The 19,031-nt window shown below is 38.8% G+C and overlaps 1 protein-coding gene across 1 annotated transcript in view; it reads right to left on the reverse strand.

Moving 5' to 3' along the window:
• The window catches only part of LOC6031526 (potassium channel subfamily K member 2), a 126,970-nt gene extending 108,177 nt beyond the window's left edge, over positions 1–18,793 (reverse strand). The window contains exon 1 of the mRNA XM_038254091.1: positions 17,799–18,793. The gene's annotated coding sequence lies outside the window, so the exon portion shown is untranslated. The remainder of the gene's footprint in view (positions 1–17,798) is intronic.
• Positions 18,794–19,031: the final 238 nt, after the last annotated feature.

A 19,031-nucleotide genomic window follows, 5' to 3' on the forward strand; every position in this document is an offset into this window, starting at 1 on the left:
GGAACGTACGGAGGCCAAACTAAAGAGGAAAACATACTTTTCTATGAAAAACTAACTTAATCCACCTATGTGGTTGGAGCCTTCCTCACTTATTACCAACAATGGCTGATATGATGGAATTGTACAAAAATTTAATCTATTTTTAATATCCGGAATAAAAAAGTACATAAATATCACTTAAGTGGCCATACCTCGAGACAGGATTGCCAGATCATCAATGTTTTGGACTCGTTGGAAAGGTCATTTGATAACCTAACCAACGATGGGTCGGATGGTGGATCCGGACATAGTTTACATACATTTAAGTGAGATCCGGCTTCCAAAAAGTACATCAATATCACTTAATTCGGGATGTCTCGAGACAGGATTGCCAGATCTTCAATGTTTTGAACTCGTTGGAAAGGTCTTTTGATGACCTAACCAAGGATGGGTTGGATGGTGGATCCGGACATAGTTTACATACATTTAAGTGAGATCCGGCATCCAAAAAGTACATAAATATCACTTAAGTGGACATATCTCGGGACAGGGTTACCAGATCTTCAATGTTTTGGATTCGTTGGAAAGGTCTTTTGATAACCTAACCAACGATGGGTCGGATGGTAGATCCGGACATAGTTTTCATACATTTAAGTGAGATCCGGCTTCCAAAAAGTACATCAATATAACTTAAGTCGGGATATCTCGAAACAGGGTTGCCAGATATTCAATGTTTTGAGCTCGTTGGAAAGGTGTTTTGATAACCTAACCAAGGATGGGTTGGATGGTGGATCCGGACATAGTTTACATACATTTAAGTGAGATCAGGGTTGCCAGATCTTCAATGTTTTGGATTCGTTCGAAAGGTCTTTTGATAACCTAACCAACGATGGGTCGGATGGTGGATCCGGACATAGTTTACATACATTTAAGTGAGATCCGGCATCCAAAAAGTACATAGATATCACTTAAGTGGACATATCTCGGGACAGGGTTGCCAGATGTTCAATGTTTTGGAATCCTTGAAAAGGTCTTTTGATAACCTAACCAACGATAAGTCGGATGGTGGATCCGGACATAGTTTTCATACATTTAAGTGAGATCCGGCTTCCAAAAAGTACATCAATATCACTTAAGTCGGGATATCTCGAGACAGGGTTGCCAGATCTTCAATGTTTTGGATTCGTTGGAAAGGTCTTTTGATGACCTAACCATGGATGGGTCGGATGATGGATCCGGACATAGTTTACATACATTTAAGTGAGATCCGGCATCCAAAAAATACATAAATATCACTTAAGTGGTCATAACTCGAGACAGGGTTGCCAGATCTTCAATGTTTTGGATTCGTTGGAAAGGTCTTTTGATGACCTAACCAAGGATGGGTCGGATGATGGATCCGGACATAGTTTACATACATTTAAGTGAGATCCGGCATCCAAAAAATACATAAATATCACTTAAGTGGTCATAACTCGAGACAGGGTTGCCAGATCTTCAATGTTTTAAACTCGTTGGAAAGGTCTTTTGATAACCTAACCAAGGATGGGTCGGATGATGGATCCGGACATAGTTTACATACATTTAAGTGAGATCCGGCATCCAAAAAGTACATAGATATCACTTAAGTGGTCATAACTCGAGACAGGGTTGCCAGATCTTTAATGTTTTGAACTCGTTGGAAAGGTCTTTTGATAACCTAACCAACGATGGGTCGGATGATGGACCCGGACATGGTTTACATACATTTAAGTGAGATCCGGATATATGTGAAAACACATTTTTATACATAACTTTTGAACTACTTATCGAAACTTCAATCTGTATAAAACTCGATCTATGGGACCCTAAACCAAGTCGACTGCAACAGGTTCGGGTCAAATCGGTTCAGCCAGTGCCGATAAACATGAGCTAGTTTGTTGGTCACATACATACATACACACACACATACACACACACATACACACACACATACACACAGACATTTGTTCAGTTTTCGATTCTGAGTCGATATGTATACATGAAGGTGGGTCTACGACGTTTTTATACAAAGTTCAATTTTAGAGCAGGATTATAGCCTTACCTCAGTGAGGAAGGCAAAATGCTGTTCAAAAGCTTTTTGAAATCGCAAAAATAAATAAATACAATGCAGAACGTGATTTTTTAAATGTAAATGTTTAACTCTTGATAATGTTAATCAAAATTGTACAGCTTGTTACGTAAAATCCTATTGGAGCACTTCCATTCGAGCAGTTTTTGCTTTTTTCTACCATGTATTTCTTATGGAGCGAACTGTCAAAATCTGCTCGACTGCGGGTGCTCCTTTTGCAATGGAGCACCCGCTGTCGAGCAGTTTTTGACAGTTCGCTCCATAAGAAATTCGTTGTAGAAAAAAGCAAAAACTGCTCGAATGGAAATGCTCTATTCCATTTCGCTAGTTTCCTCGTCAGGACGTCAGGAGCGACGTGGTTACATTTCGACGGGATTGAAATTGAATTTTGGGGATCTGTGAAGGTCAAAAGGTGAGGTATTGAGAGCTTCACAAAATGGCAAACTTAACTCAGTTTGGCCCAAAATTTATGTGCGACAAGATAGCATGACAATGACGATTTATCCTAGAACATCCCTGAATATTTCCAACCAGTAAAAACAAGCGAGAAATTTTATATTGGATTTTCAGAGGTAGTTTTCAAACAGAGCTTTCATATAAAATCACAGCGAAATAGTAATATTACTAGCTTGACCTCAATGAAAAAAAAAAAAAAAAAAAAAAAAACTGACAGTCAACTGTTCGAAACGTGTAACTATTCCACGCAGGCTGTGACTCAAACACTTGTCATGTTTGATGTCCCACAAAACAGCATCAGCTGGCACTTTGGAGCTCAATATATGAACTCCAAGGATGGTTTGCGTGTAGTAAATATTCCACCCCGAAAACCAGTATTAGGCGAAAAACATGATTTATTAACACATTTGATCGATATGCCTTTTGCATGCTGTTGATATTTGCACAAGCCCGGTTCAAACGAAATGTTCGATTCGAGGGAATTGTAATATTGTGTAGCACTGCGATTTGGTTCAGCTGCTTTCTATGATATTGATGGCTATTTTTTTTTGCTTTATCTGCGCGTCATTGACTGTGTTTTTACGCAATTTTTACGTGTGCGTCGACGTTACGATGATTGATCCTGCAGATAAGCAATATTTTTTTCGACAGAGATTTTTGCTTTCCATTCAATCGGTAGACTCGATGACGTGAAGAAGTCTTTACGAAATTATCATTTTGCAATCATTGCCCTAGGAAAAATCATCTCGGTGAAAATTTTCTGTTCTACAGGTTTTCGTCTGCCAACAGAATTAAAATTCCGTTTGTTGGAATTTATCCTACGGGTATTTCCATAAATTAGAATTTGATTACACGGTTAACCCAATCCAACTGACAACCACTGTGAGGGGTCTCTGTGACCAAATGATAGCAGAAAACGCACAGCAAGAAGTCACTTCCTAATAAGCCGTAACAAACGGCAAACAGTAAGGACTGCACAGGGTTGCCAGCAAACCCCCCAAGTTCGCCGGTCCTTGACGCTTCTTCTTTATAATTCATACGGCAAATTTGCCTCTTTGGTTGGAAAATGATGAAGGTTCATCATTTGTCATTCGGACACGTGGGGACGAGTGAATCGAAAGTGGACCGGATTTGCAGCCCTTCGTTCGTTCTATACAAACGTAATGAACGGTTGAACGGACGAAAACCACGTGTAGATGACATGTATTCTTTGCATACAATGTACGCAAGAAGGGATTTTTGGTTGAAGTAGGGCAGACAGCAGATTTAATTACTTTCTATTGTTTGATAAGAGTCCCAAAAGTTAGTAAGGTTAAACATTTGAACGGTTGTGATACGATGAATGTAATGGAGAGCATGTCCCCGAAATTTGTAGAAATAGCAATCAATTGTAGAATGTTTGCAGTTATGAAGAACTGGTTCGGGATTTAGGAAAATTTACATACCCTAGGGACGATGTTGTCTTGCAGATTTGATGCGGGAAAAAATGTACTGCTGGTTCTTTATATTAGACCAGCGTTGAGGATGTTGTCATCGAATAATCTGTCCTATGCGAAGGAAAAAATCTTCCCTCTCCCTTCGAATCGAATGAACATGCAGTTGATTTTTGATAATTACTGTGAAATACATACTACTTCATTTTCCGTTGAGGATTAAAATTTGATAATATTTTAAATGCTGAATTATATCACTAAGATCTTTCTAAATTTTTGATAAGGGGTGCTTTGAAGAAACAAACTATTTTAATTACATTTTTCTTAAAGCTAAGCGTAATTAAAGAGGATCTTGTGTGTAAATGTTAGTGGGAGGGGAGCCGATTACCCGCGGCCTACTCGGGGTTAGTAGGGAAGGGATTGATGTTAAAAGACAAGGTGGGAAAGGAAGGGGGATTGTGTAGCGGTCTTGGTTGGCACTGCTGGCATTTGTTTGTGTCCTCAGCCGCAACTCGGTGTCCAGCTGCTGGGGCGATCTTGCTTTGCTTCCGGTGCAAACCAGAAACGACGGCTTTGTGTGAAGGCGAGTTATACTAACTGAAGAAAAACTAAATTGATATTTTGGAATCTAAGAAGAACTGATAGATCGGATAGATCAAGCCAAAATTCTCTGTGGGAAGATGGTACAAACACAATTCCACAGTTTCATTTGAAAAGGTCCTGTAAATATATGAAACACAAAAGCATATAGGACCTTTAAGTACTTCGCAATGATTTTTTAAAAAGTTTTTTTTTAATATTGGGTAATTCTCTACCAACTCACACGAAATCGGGAAAAGTTGCCCCGACCCCTCTTCGATTTGCGTGAAACTTTGTTCTAAGGGGTAACTTTTGTCCCTGATCACGAATCCGAGGTCCGTTTTTTGATATCTCGTGACGGAGGGCGGTACGACCCCTTCCATTTTGAACATGCGAAAAAGAGGTGTTTTTCAATAATTTGCAGCCTGAAACGGTGATGAGATAGAAATTTGGTGTCAAAGGGACTTTTATGTAAAATTAGACGCCCGATTTGATGGCGTACTCAGAATTCCGAAAAACGTATTTTCATCGAAAAAACACTAAAAAGTTTTAAAAATTCTCCCATTTTCCGTTACTCGACTGTAAAAATTTTGGAACATGTCATTTTATGGGAAATTTAATGTACTTTTCGAATCTACATTGTCCCAGAAGGGTCATTTTTTCATTTAGAACAAAATTTTTCATTTTAAAATTTCGTGTTTTTTCTAACTTTGCAGGGTTATTTTTTAGAGTGTAACAATGTTCTACAAAGTTGTAGAGCAGACAATTACAACATAAAGGGTTTGCTTATAAACATCACGAGTTATCGCGATTTTACGAAAAAAAGTTTTGAAAAAGTTACTTTTTGCGTTTCTCTTTGTTTCGTCGTCCGTGTCTGTCACGGGTGGCCATGAACGGCCATGATCGATGACGACCAACTTTTTCAAAACTTTTTTTCGTAAAATCGCGATAACTCGTGATGTTTATAAGCAAACCCCTTATGTCTATATATCAAAATTTTTGTAATTGTCTGCTCTACAACTTTGTAGAACATTGTTACACTCTAAAAATAACCCTGCAAAGAGAAAAACACGAAATTTTAAAATGAAAAGTTTTGTTCTAAATGAAAAATGACCCTTCTGGGACAATGTAGATTCGAAAAGTACATTAAATTTCCCATAAAATGACATGTTTCAAAATTTTACAGTCGAGTAACGGAAAATGGGAGAATTTTAAAACTTTTCAGTGTTTTTCGATGAAAATACGCTTTCGGAATTCTGAGTACGCCATCAAATCGGGCGTCTAATTTTACATAAAAGTCCCTTTGACACCAAATTTCTATCTCATCACCGTTTCAGGCTGCAATTTATTGAAAAACACCTCTTTTTTCGCATGTTCAAAAATGGAAGGGGTCGTACCGCCCCTCCGTCACGAGATATCAAAAAACGGACCTCGGATTCGTGATCAGGGACAAAATTTACCCCTTAGGACAAAGTTTTACGCAAATCGAAGAGGGGTCGGGGCAACTGCTGTGTGAGTTGGCGGAGAATTACCCTATTTTTAAAGTTTGAAGGTATGCAGCAGTCTTAGCTGAATGGTTACACAGTCCGCTCTGTAAGCGGATGATTATGTGTTCTTTTTCCATCTGCTCCAACCTTCCATTGGACGGGGAAATAAAAAGTCGGTCCCGGCCTTAGGCCGTTAAGTCATTCCAGGCATCGTTGGTGGCGGTTGGACTCACAATCCAAAGGTCGTCAGTTCGAACCCTGGGGCGGAAGGTTGCTTGGAGTAGAAAGAGGTTTGGGTGCCCTCCCCATTCAGACCATCGGACTTGTAGGTTATAGCAGAAACTTTCAATAGAGACCACAAAAGACCTGGGGTCGTTAATGTGGATGGTTTGATTTTTTTTTGATAAAGTTTGAAGGTAAATATTTTCAAGACTATAAATGTTGGAGTCAAACTTATCGAAGCAATCGATTCGTATACTATCGCTTCAAGTTTCAATTATTTTTTTACACCAGTGAAAAGATAAAATAAACCATGATAACAAAAATATGAGAAACACGTCACACAAGTGTGTTTTGAAAGGGAAAATGTACTACGTCCCTTAAGTGTACAGAGAATGCCCATACAGGCTAAATTAAGCATATATCAAATGACTAAGTCTGTATATTTTCAGAAATAAAAAATGAAATTGCATTTGAAAATGTTCAAATGTGCGTTTAAAAAGGGTTGTGAATTTTATTTTTCTTTATTTTTCAATAGTTTATTTTTCAATAGTTTGATCATTTTGATAAAAAATTGTCGTTGCGAAATCTGGGAAACAGAATCGAATTTTCAAATCAGACTTATTGAGTTAAAAAAAGTTATCGTTTCATAATTTAAAAAAAAATGTCACAATATAGCAAACGACGGTAGGTAAACCTCAGCCTAATCACAAGCCTAAAAAATGCCTCCGTTGAGAATGTATCTATTGTGCTCGCCCATTAGCATGATGAAAATTGATAGCCAATGGCAGCTGAACATTTTTTGGGCCGGCTGGAAATTTTGGACAACGGGGTAAACATTTCAATCAACAAAGGATTTTGTAATTAAGTTTTATTTTTAAGCCAAACGAGAGCATAGGGAAAAAGGGTTTTCCATTAGTTTGAGAAAAATGAGAAAAGTTTAGCTCTGGTGTGAGGCGGTTTATTTTCATGCAAATGAGAGAGGAATGATAAGGAAAACCCGGATTTTGCATGCCACCGAAAGAAATGATAACCACGATTTTTCCCATCTATTTTGGCCGTTGGCCAGTCCGAGGGCTTTGTGAGTGGAAGCTTTTGAATAATTGCTCCATAAAGTAAAGTTCGGAAGCGCCGCCTCGCTGCTGCTGGTTGGCACCACTGGTCAGACACTTTCCACTCTGAATAGGACAGCTCGGCGATCAGATAAGTGGACATCGTCAGCTTTCTGCATCTTTCAGAAGTGTGGCCTCTCCATCTCTAATGGAATGGGTGGGGCTTCCGGAGAAATGTAATCCGTTTCTGGTGGCGCTGTTGGGGGACCAATGGGTTAAGGATTTTACGATAAAAATAGCCTTGGCTAGGATTGTTGGCTAAGGCTAGGCTAGCGAGCCGGTCCGGAAAAAATGCCAGGCCAAACTGTCCGGGCAAAGAAACGAAACGAGATATTGGAACCGACCGACCCTGTGCTACCACACGTCGTGTTTTGTCACATGTTCCGGGTTGGAGGTCCCATAAGGGAGCACTTTTCACAAAACTTTTTGGTCGTTAGTTTGTTTTTTGTTGCCCTTCTTGCGATTCATCTCGTTGACATCATGCTGTGCTGGTGTTGAGCCCAGTGCCATCCTGTCCTATTGCTTTCTTTCGAGTTGTGTATACATTTTTTTCCTGACACTGTCACTCCGATTTCACAAATGGATCCTGTCGCTTATTGACCTGAGACTTGGAGAGGAGGAATGAAAATGATTCCAGCAAAGTGATTACTTAGGATTAGCTTTATTGAATGTTGTCTGATACAAAATACCTCCAAACGACAAACTCTTCTAAAACAAACTAAACTTTAATCATTCCCTCTACACCATACCAGTTTCGTGTGAGTTACTATACTCACGAGACTTCCAGCTAAATTGGCACACTTTATTCATTGGCTTTGGCATGTTGGCGGTAAGAACAAATCATTCAACGCACCACACGGCAAACTTGCCTATGCTTCCACGGTTCATTAGCGTGGTTTAATGCCGCCACACGCAGCCTGTTGTAACGAGCTTATGGCGTTTCGTGTGGGGGAAAAACGAACCTAAATCGATTTCGATGAGTTCGCGGAATTTGAGGCCGGGCTGACTAAATGTGTCGTTCGAAAGACGGTTCGTTTATTTGATTTTGGCTTAGATTGTTTCACGTTGGCTTGGCATATTGGACTTGCTGCTAAATATATTTAACTTATTGTTTCGAAAAAAAATTTAAAAAAAATCAAAACGTCGTTCCTGGCTTAAATGTAAAGTTAGGTCGATAAGGCATCCTAATGTTGGGATAAACAAAAACGTACCAGATCAGCCTGCTTCGGTGGAGTCGACTCATAACCCAAATGTCGTCTTTTATAATCTCGGAGTGGAAGGGGCCATGCTGGAAAAAAAGTTTGGCTCTCCTCCTTGTCGTATGAGTGTCAAAAATCAAATTATTCGCTCTACAGCATTGCCTTGGCATTCTCGATTGCGAGATTCCTACTCGAAACTAGGTGTCCGAAGGCTTGATTGTTGAGGCAATTGCAAACCTGCAAACCTCTTTTTACACCTTAGCTTCCATCCACCGCGGGATTCGAATTGACGACCTTTGGATTGTTAGTCCAACTGCCTACCAGCGACTCCACCAGGACAGGACCCAGGGAGACGACTCCTACACCTGGACTTAGCTAACGACCTAACCTTTTTTTTAGGTTAGTCCGGGGCCAACATTTACTTCCCGTCCGACGAAAGGCGTGATCAGACAAATCTCGTCTCGAAAAATGCCACCGGGACCTTCTGGGATCGAACCCAGGCCGACTGGGTGAGAGGCAATCACGCTTACCCCTAAACCACGGGTCGTATGAGTGTACTGAGTCTAAATCCCTAATATGAGTTCGATTGAACTAAATCTCGAGAAGCATTTTAAAGACTTCGACACAAACACCACGAAACGAAAATTGAGATTACCCTAACTTTTTTTTACTTAGCTTAGTAACTCGGATAACCAAGTACTGAAAATTGAGAACAAATTCAAATATTTTGCAACTCTCAAACCACTTCGAACGCGTTGAATGGCGTCTTATCGCGCCAAACTGTTTACTGTCCTTGAACGCGGATAGAAGACAAAACAATTATGATTCTGACCGCACGAGCCCACTTGCTGACTGCCCCCCCCCCCCCATCCGTCTTCCATGGCAGGTTCTGAAGGCTGCTTGAGGGCATCCATTGTATTTCCCCTGAATCAACATGAATTTAATTGTTTCTGCATCTAAACCTCCTCTCCTGGACATGCTTCCCCTCAGTACCCTAGAATGGTCATGCTGTCAAGGCTTCGTTAACGGAGAAGGATCCGGAGCCGGCGACGGGAGTGATGGGATTGGCATCGTCATCTTTGTTGGCCTTGGCAATGTTTCTTGCTTGAGAGCGGTGTCCTTCGTTGACGGCGGAGTATGGCCTTGCAAGACGAGTCTTGAGGCATTCTTGACATTACTTTTCGCTTTGATTGAAATGGAATGTATTTGGATTAAAGTGTGATTGTTGTGTGTGGGTAGATTGTAAAATTTCTCTACAACTAATATAAGTGATTATTATTGTTGGCATATTGATGTCAATGTCACTTTCAGAGCAAGTTGAAAGTAGTATATAGTATGTTTTGTAGTAAAATCACAACATCAACGACATTTTCAGAACATTTTTTTATATTTTATGAATATAGTAGGAAGAGTTGTGCCTAATTTTAATTTTTTATTAGATCTAGGCAGTTTATGGTAATTTTTGTAATTCCGTTGTGAAACTACTTTCTTTTCCTGTCTTTCTTGAACGACGAAACAGAATCGAATAGTAACCCTTTTCAAAATAAATGCTGAAAAGTTCTACTTCGTCGTGTTTATCCAACTCGGTGAAACTCGTTGGATAAATGTACGACTCGTGCTGAAAATATCCTCTTTTTGTACCTAAACTACTATTCTATATCTAAGACAAAAAATGATAAACAGATTTGAAACATTTTAAGCTAGTTCAAAATCAGCCGAGATAATAAAACATACTATATAATAGGGAGATAAGCGAAGAGTTAAAATTTCAAAACGATTTTTAACATAATTTCAACTTTGTTACGAAAAATGCCTTAGGATCTCGAAAATCTCTACCTATTTTTAAACTTTTGTTGAAAAGAAGTAATTTTTTCGAATCTTTCAAAAGTTTGGTAACTTTTTTCGAGTGTTTTTTTTTGTATAAAATTGCACTTGACGCTATATTTTCAACTACAGACAATATCGAAGAGGCATTAGTTTACAAAATGATGCTTAATAAACCAGATTGAACATAAGTATATTTTTCCTGGTAAAATATTGCAAAATGTTTTCTATTGAATTTCAGGTGTTTTCTGGTTTCTTGTAATGATCATGGAAATTGGAATTCATTCAAGTTCTATTATTATCTCTGTTTATTTCATGGCCAAAGAAGCCATTCTCTATCCTTGGCCCCTAAAATCTAGTTTTATTCTGAGTAGCACCCGCGAAAAACTGTAAACAACGTTGTGGGTGTTTGAATAGAAAACAGTTAAACTCTGGAAAGAATCCTAAAAAATCGCTCTCGCTCTCGCTCTCGCTCTCGCTCTCGCTGTAGAGCATAGAGTTATCTACGTGCGCATGTATTGCGTGTACGTACACGAAAAAAGTGAGGTTAAAATTTGTACCCGCCAGCAAAAACAAATGGTAAGCTAGTGTGCGTGAGATCGGGCTTAGATAGCTCTATTGCCTTGGCGTTCTCGGTTATGAGATTCCTACTTGTAAATAGGTGTTCGAAGGCTTGATTGTTGTGGCACTACCGGCGTGAACTACCTAGTACCTACATTAGATCTATCAAACTTGATGTAACGAATTTGTGCTTTTAACCGTCAATTTTCGGGATTGGTCCAAAATTTTCACCACTTTGGCTTACCGTTTCTTGACACTTATTGACGTTATTTAACCAAAAAATGAAAAAAAAAAAATACAAAGATGGAAAAAAAGTAAGCCTTAATCTCAACATTTGAATAAATGAGTGTTTTAAAGTGCATTTTACACTAGTAAAGTTGTATTGTAATCATTAGTTTTTATAAATGTAAGATTTGACGAAAACAAAAATATTAGCGAAAAAAAAACTCTTTGCGGCATTGTACACCGAAATTTATGTTTCATTCCCTGATTTTTTGGGCCGATTTTGAAGGGGGGCTAAAACTATTTTAAATATTTGTACTAGCTTTATGTACGCGCTTAAGCATTAAAAAACTAACTTGTTCACGTATAATAACAGCAATTCCCCACGAAAACTGTATGATTTGAAAAAAAGTTCTCTGACTGGGCTCAAAAATTTTCTGGTAGTTCCTTGATCGATTTTTATTGTTTGGCCATTAGGGTGACTTGCGCCGTGTTAGGGTCCGAAAATGGCTGTCGATTTTTGCAAAAATCAGTTAAAAAAAATTATAACTTCGCACCATTTCAACCGATGTTAACTGTCTTGAGCGCAAACAAAGGCTTTTAAGGAAAAATAGTTAAAAATGTCAAATATCTAACATTTGAAAAGGTCAAATGAAAACTTAAAATGCTGTTTCGAAGGTCTCGGGACCAAAAAGCCTATGTCTGAAAATATTTTTATCAGATTCCTCGGAAAATTGTACATAAAATATCAAAAAAATGGTGAAGCTATGTTTTTAATATTCCTAGATACGATTGTATGAAAATAAAAACTGGGGTTTTAAACGCCAAAACAAATAAAAAACGAGTTTTTTTTTCACTAAAACTGCGATAACCTGAAAAGTTCAGCGGAGACCTATACATGTCAGCGTACCAAAAGTTGCGTATTTCACGAAAATTTTGGTACCCTAACATGCTAATCGCTGAAATTTTCAAGTTGTCACAGTTTTAGTGAAATAAAGTTGATTTTTCCCGATTTCGTCATTTTCCCATTTTTGCGCGTGGCACATCGAAAAACCCAGTTTTTATTATCAAAAACTCGTATCTCAGAATATTGAAAACATAACTTTATTTTATATACCCCGAAAATAAAAACAATCTGGTGAGAGTCATATTCAGATTACTAAGTCCACGCCCCAAACATCTCGGCTATCTCAATGTCTTATAGTTGTTGGGTTCAACGCCTATGTACCAGTAGGTTTCCCGTAGTAACTGTATACGATGTATAAAATTATCCACTTTAACGAACCTAGGAGTCCATAGGCTTGAATGGGGAGAGCAGCTAAATCTCTTTCTACTCCAAGAAACCTTCCACCCCAGGTTTCGAACTGACGACCTTTGGATTGCGAGTCCAAACACCGCGATTCCACCTGAGCAGGCTTGGTTTGGTGTGTTGTTTGTCTTTAGAGCAAGGAGACGACTCCCTCACCTGGAATGACATCTAAGGCCTGGACCGAATTTTTACTTCCCCATCCGATGGAAGGTTGGAGCAGATGGGAATCGAACCCATGATCTTCCGCTTACTCAGCGGACAGCTTAACCATTCGGCCAAACCTGATATTGTTAATCTGAATATGACTTTCACCAGATTGATGTTATTTTTGGAGTGCTCAATTTATTTTTTCTTCCGTACAGAAAGCACACTTTTCTCATACAATATTACATGCTTTTGCTCTCAAAGGTGATGTGCATGCTTTTGTATGCGATTTTACACAGATTGTTTTTACTTTGTAGGCAGTTGGACTTACAATCCAAAGGTCGTCAGCTCTAAACCCGGGGTGGATGGAAGCTTAGGTGTAAAAAGAGGTTTGCAATTGCCTCAACAATCAAGCCTTCGGACACCTAGTTTCGAGTAGGTATTTCGTAATCGAGAACGCCAGGGCGAATAATTTGATGTTTTTTTTTATATCATGTGATGTATTTAAAAGCGCTCATATTTACAATCCTGTTTTTAAAAATTTTGTAACATTTTGCCATGGGTTTTTCTTCTATAATTTGTGTTTGTATTAATTATTTTTTTCTAAGAAAGGTTTCATCTCACTGCAAATTGAATGCATCCAATTTCTTTTGCTTCATTTCACTTTGCTCCAACCTTCACATCCCGTGTATGTTGTGTTGGGTTGTGCTGTGATACTTGAATGTTTTTCTTTCCACTGGAAACAACCACATCTTCGGCGTGACATCGTGAAACACTCTCTGTGTTCCAAAGAGAGCTTTCCATCATGTCACGGTGCGCGGGAAAAACAACGCCGTGGCGGTTAAGGTCGAGTGGTGTGGCGGCGGTTCCTCCCATATTCCTTCCGCTTTTATTGAATTTTTAAGCCACGCGGAGAGGCAACGAAGCGAATAAAACAAAAGCGCAGCGCCATGGCAGAAGCATCGAAATTCATCGTCTTGAATCCACCACGAGAAGGAGCTGAACTTGGAGACTTTTGCACGGCCTCGTCGACAGTCATTAAGAACGTGACAGGACGGAATTATAAATTTCTGCTGATACTCCCACGTTCGCCACACTGTTATTTCTTTGAAAATTGCACATTTCCGTGTTTTTTCGCGACCATTGTTAGCGAAGAATTATCGCGTTTGAGTTGGAAAAAGGGTAGGGTAGGGTAGTCGTCAATTAGACACTCTTGGTTTTGAACATTCAACGATTTCAGTTTTTTGTTGTTGCAAGTTCTTTCTTTTAATATGTTCTAACATTGACCAACATATGAGATCGATCTTACGTCTACAGCCAGAGTTATTCAACAGTCTCATTGTAGACGCACTTGGCAGGAACAATGAGCTTGAGAACATTGAGACACTCTACGAAAATCTCTACGAACAATGAGACAGCCCTGGATTCTAGGTATATTCTTATTATTTTTTTCAAAAGCATATGAATTTTTTTTAAGGGAGCGTTCATAACCAAAGCCACTTTTATGACAGATGTGTATCCAGTAGACACAAATTTCCCCAAAATATGAGCCTGATTGGTTGAAACTACGACTTGTGAGAGCTATTTTATCATTGTTCCCAGAGTCTCATTGATGACTACTCTATCCTATTATGTATGTTTTCTAGAAAATTTCTTATTACATTTCTTTTTGTTATTAATTTACGAGGTTCATAAGGTAATCTCATGTCTTTTTGCCTTCCTCACTGAGGTAAGGTTATCATCCTGCTCTAAAAATGAACTTTTTATTCAAAGCTCGTAGACCCACCCAGTCAATAAGTATACATGAAACTTATCGACTCAGAATCGAAAACTAAACAAATGTCTGTGTGTGTATGTATGTGATCAAAATTCTCACTGAGTTTTCTCAGCACTGGCTGAACTGATTTTGAACAAACCAATTGCATTCGACATTTTTGGGTCCCATACATCGCTATTGAATTTTGTAAAGTTTTGATAAGTAGTTCAAAAGTTATGCATAAATATGTGTTTTTCCATAAATCCGGATCTCACTTTAATGCATGTAAATTATGTCCGGATCCATCATTCAACCCACCATTGATTAGGTAATCAAAAGACTTTTCCAAAGAGTTCAAAACATTGAACATCTGGCAAGCTTGTCTCTAGTTATGACCACTCAAGTGATATTTTTTTCAATGACTTTAGACATTGATAAAGAAATTTGAATTTCAACAACATTTTTCATACATTTCGTTAAGTGATTATAACAGTTAGAATTATGACTAGTGATGTTGTTGATGAGTTTTTTTTTAAGAAATCTTAAGTGTTTTCATCGAATCATAACAAAAATAAAATTTCGGAACTCAACACGAGCATTTCAGCGACATTTATAATCAGTTGATGATTAAATTATTGCATTTTAAACTGCAACAAAACATTGCTTCCCAAAAACCTAGAGAAATGCTCATTAGATGTTCTCCCTAAATTGACGACACTAAAATTCCAAAAAATTTCTACCGAATGGGTCCTGGCAGTTCTGTGGCATTCTTGTGGTTTTTTTTCTTGGCTCAAGTCCCCGAACCCATGATGATATCTGGTCCCCTCGGTGCGCTCGTAAATGACGAGATTCACGATACCCAAGGTGATTAAATTATGAGGTAAATAAAGCGGTTTAGTAACGTTCGTTCTCAGCCCCAGTGAAATAGGCTGTCTGTGAGGCCGTTTCCTCCTGGGTACATAACGAAGATAAATTTGATTCTTTGCTGGCAGGATGAATATTTTCATGCTGCCTGCGTTCCCGAAAACTGCTTTTGATGCTGCTTCTTCGGTGGCTGCAACTGGGTCACAGTGCCACGCTGATGCTGACGATGCTGCTGTGCGGTTGGTTGGATGCTCCAATTTGGTTGGCCTGTTATTAATAATACTTAAATTTTTAATTATAATATTTCTGGAGACATGCGACTTAACGAGCTTCACCATAATTGCGGTTATGCCTTAGATTTTTAACATTTTGCTATACATTAGAAACCACGGACACAAATTTATTTCAGTAGTGATATCGTCTGACCATATTGTGAGACAATTTTGATTTAATGAATCACTGAATCAACGCAGAGGGGGGTTAGGAGAGTAAGACGGCTATACTCTTGTTTATTTTGTAAAACAAATAAGGCCGTTGCAAATATTTTCAAAGTTTATGTCACCCCCCCCCCCCCCCTTCAAAAATGGCCTGAATAATCAGGGGACAAAAAATATTTTATCAAAAAACTTCAAAACTTTAATCAACTGATAACCCGTTAAAATGCATTTTCCCGCGTTTATAATCATATTTAGCATGTTTGAACTCTTTTGAAAACATTTTTAATTTTCATGAAATACCAATGTACAGTCCCACGAAAAGTTTTTTTTTGCGGAAAAAAAAAATCCGTCAATACCTCGATATTTTTAAAACTAATGATTGGAAAGCAACTGTACGCCTGTAAAATGCATTTTAAAACACTTTTTTCATCCAAATGTTGAAACCTAGGCATGTTATTTCAATTTTTATGTTTTTTTTTAAATTTTTTTGCTCGTAGTATTTAACTTTTCAAAAAATCCTTTTAATGAAAAGTTTCTATTTACATATGAAGCACAATTGCAAAAAAAAAAAAAAAAAAAATTACAAGACAACATTTTACGATGGACCAACTAAAAATTTATGCAATTTATAGGAGCAGCAAATAGCACAAATTATCCATTCACACTTTGGAGAAAATCTTTTTGTCCATGTCTAAATATTTTTGAAAAATTCAAAGTGCACGTGTATCTGAGAACCCCAAACTTCGGGAGCATTATTTGAAATGGGTGCATAAGCATTTTGACAACTAGAACAATTTTGCAAATTCCGAGACAACAGACAACTATTTTACAAAACCCGCAGTGTTAAAAGATAGCTGGGGAGGCCACTTCGAGTTTGGTAATTTGACAAATAGCTCCAGCTGTCAACACACATATCCGCCCTTTTCAAATGTTGCTCCGGATTTCATGCTTCTCTTCGAGTTGAGCCTGCGCTATGGTCCCCGTGGAACGAGCTGTCAAGTAGGATACTTTCTGTCAAGAAGAGCCGCGAAGTTAATTTTTCAAAATTGAATCAAAAATCCATTGTAAACCTTTTGTGGTCGAACAAAAGCTCATTATAGTCAGAAAATAAGCTTTATAGCTGTGAATAAAAATATCAGCAATCTAAGCATAATTTTAGGACCCAACTGCAGACTTCGTTCTTAATTCAGTTAACAAAAAATGCACGTGCGACAAGATACAATCATGCATGACGATATGAAAAAAATGCATTTCATACAATCAGTCCATCAATCCTCTATCGCCCATGGTTGCTCCAGATCACTACTCAGTTTTAGCTAAATTTTTATTCGAAAAACCTCTACGACATGGCAATTTTTCAACCTAATTAAACCAGTACTGCATTATGTAGAATTTTATCTTTCAGCTTTTAAAATTTCCTCCAATTGGATCACTTCAGAGTCTAGTTATAAAGTAAAACATTTCGATTATGAGTTTTTAGGTCATTTAAATCATCAAATCAAATCAAAATCTCTTTAATGCATGAAAGACAATCTACCACAACTTTCAAAATAACTCTAATACTTAAGATTTTGTATTCAGATTTGATCCGATTCTGAGGTTATTTAAATAGAGCTTTTCTGGCAGCTCTGCAGAATAGATTGAGGTAGGCGTCGCGTGATGCAACCAAACAGGCTGCTTGTGCTGCCAGAAAAATTTGAGAAAAAGCTGATGTTTTGAGCGGCGGTGTTATAAATTTTGTAACATTCCTAATAGTTGACGAAAAACAAAACGCACCAATTTTGAATAAGTTGAATATGTTAAATCAAATCTCATCCCAGACCCAAAGTCATCTCTGATGGCGGTATCTTGTGAAAATGAGTATGCTCCTAAGAATTATTAGTTTACAGGAGCTGCTGATGCCGAGTTTGAATGATTCAATTATCAATTTGGCAAATATTTTAATTTATGTTGGGTCCATTCATGCTATTATATTCAGTTAATTAATTATCAACAAACATAATCAACCCAAAACATGACCCTTCTCCAAACTCCCAGTGGTGCAATCAATTGGCTATTCTAAATCACTTCAGGATGGGGACCTGCTGAATAATAAATTAAACCTTACCTGTGAAGTTGCTCTGCAGCTGCTGATTAGAAGGATCTCATCATATATTAAATAACCATCATCATAATCCATGGATATGCCAAAGCACTAAGCACTGCTGGTCATACTCCAGCTAATTTTACTTTCACCGAGCAGTACAATCATCAATGTACGATCTTGTGCGAGTGTGTACAATTATCTCGCGGTACCAAACTCTAGCTCGAAGCACTGCCACCTGATGATGTTCCACCGCGGATTTGCTCTTATATGGTTAATAATGTATTCCTCGTTCGCACTGCAATCCATAATCAATCACATGTTCAGCTTCCACCACGCACACCGACACACAATCCGGCATGTAGATTCACCATCAACCACGCGATGACGGGGGTGGTCCAGGAGTACTGCTGATGGCTGCTGATTGGATGCAGTTCACCGCATCAGCATCCGCTGGAGGGAGTCTGGAATGCCATTCACTAATCCATGGTAAATTAACACATATGTTGGGAGTGCTGTTGGTTCGCGCACTGCAGATCAAATTGTATTGATTCCGGGAATTTCTCTTCAAAAACACTGCGTTGGGATCAAAACACTGATTCTTCGGACCTTTTATCAAACATGTCACAACACACAGCTGAGATGACGGATACGGAAGATACAATATTCCTAGAATCACAGAATCCCCACGTGATGACAGGATGCTTGACCGGAAGATGCCACAGATGTTTGTTACACTTGGTCACTGCGTAGAGAAAAACACTTCTTCGCCAAAATCCACAAAATAATCACAAATTTTCGAGTGGTCGAAAGAATCAAGAGCTGTCTTCACATCGATTTCCTCCCACCAATCCACCAAAATCAAACGTATACATCATCGTTCCCCAAGAAACGGAGAGAACTGGCAGATCCGTCGGTGTTCGGTTTATTCCGGGTGGGACTCCCGGGGGCCTCCGGGTAGAAGTACTGCTCGGTTGACGGTCTCGCGGTTCACTAACTGGTTCAGAAAATGGATGCAGCGAGAAGTCCTGGCGTTCGTCAGTGGCTGCCAGACCGGATCCTGAGAGAAAGAGAGCCCGAGAGTCCTGAAGTGGTGCTCCCCCCCGGAACTGCGCATGTCCGAGCTGAATTGCTGCGAGCTGAGTGCCCGCCGATCAAATCAACTCAAGTTGCCTTTGGGGCTGCCTTTGCTGGTGGATGCTGGCCAGTGAAGGGAAAACTCTGCCGTTGGCGTTCTTTGGATACTTGAGCAGTGGA

This window comes from Culex quinquefasciatus, chromosome 2 (assembly GCF_015732765.1).
Source record: "Culex quinquefasciatus strain JHB chromosome 2, VPISU_Cqui_1.0_pri_paternal, whole genome shotgun sequence".
Taxonomy (NCBI): domain Eukaryota; kingdom Metazoa; phylum Arthropoda; class Insecta; order Diptera; family Culicidae; genus Culex; species Culex quinquefasciatus.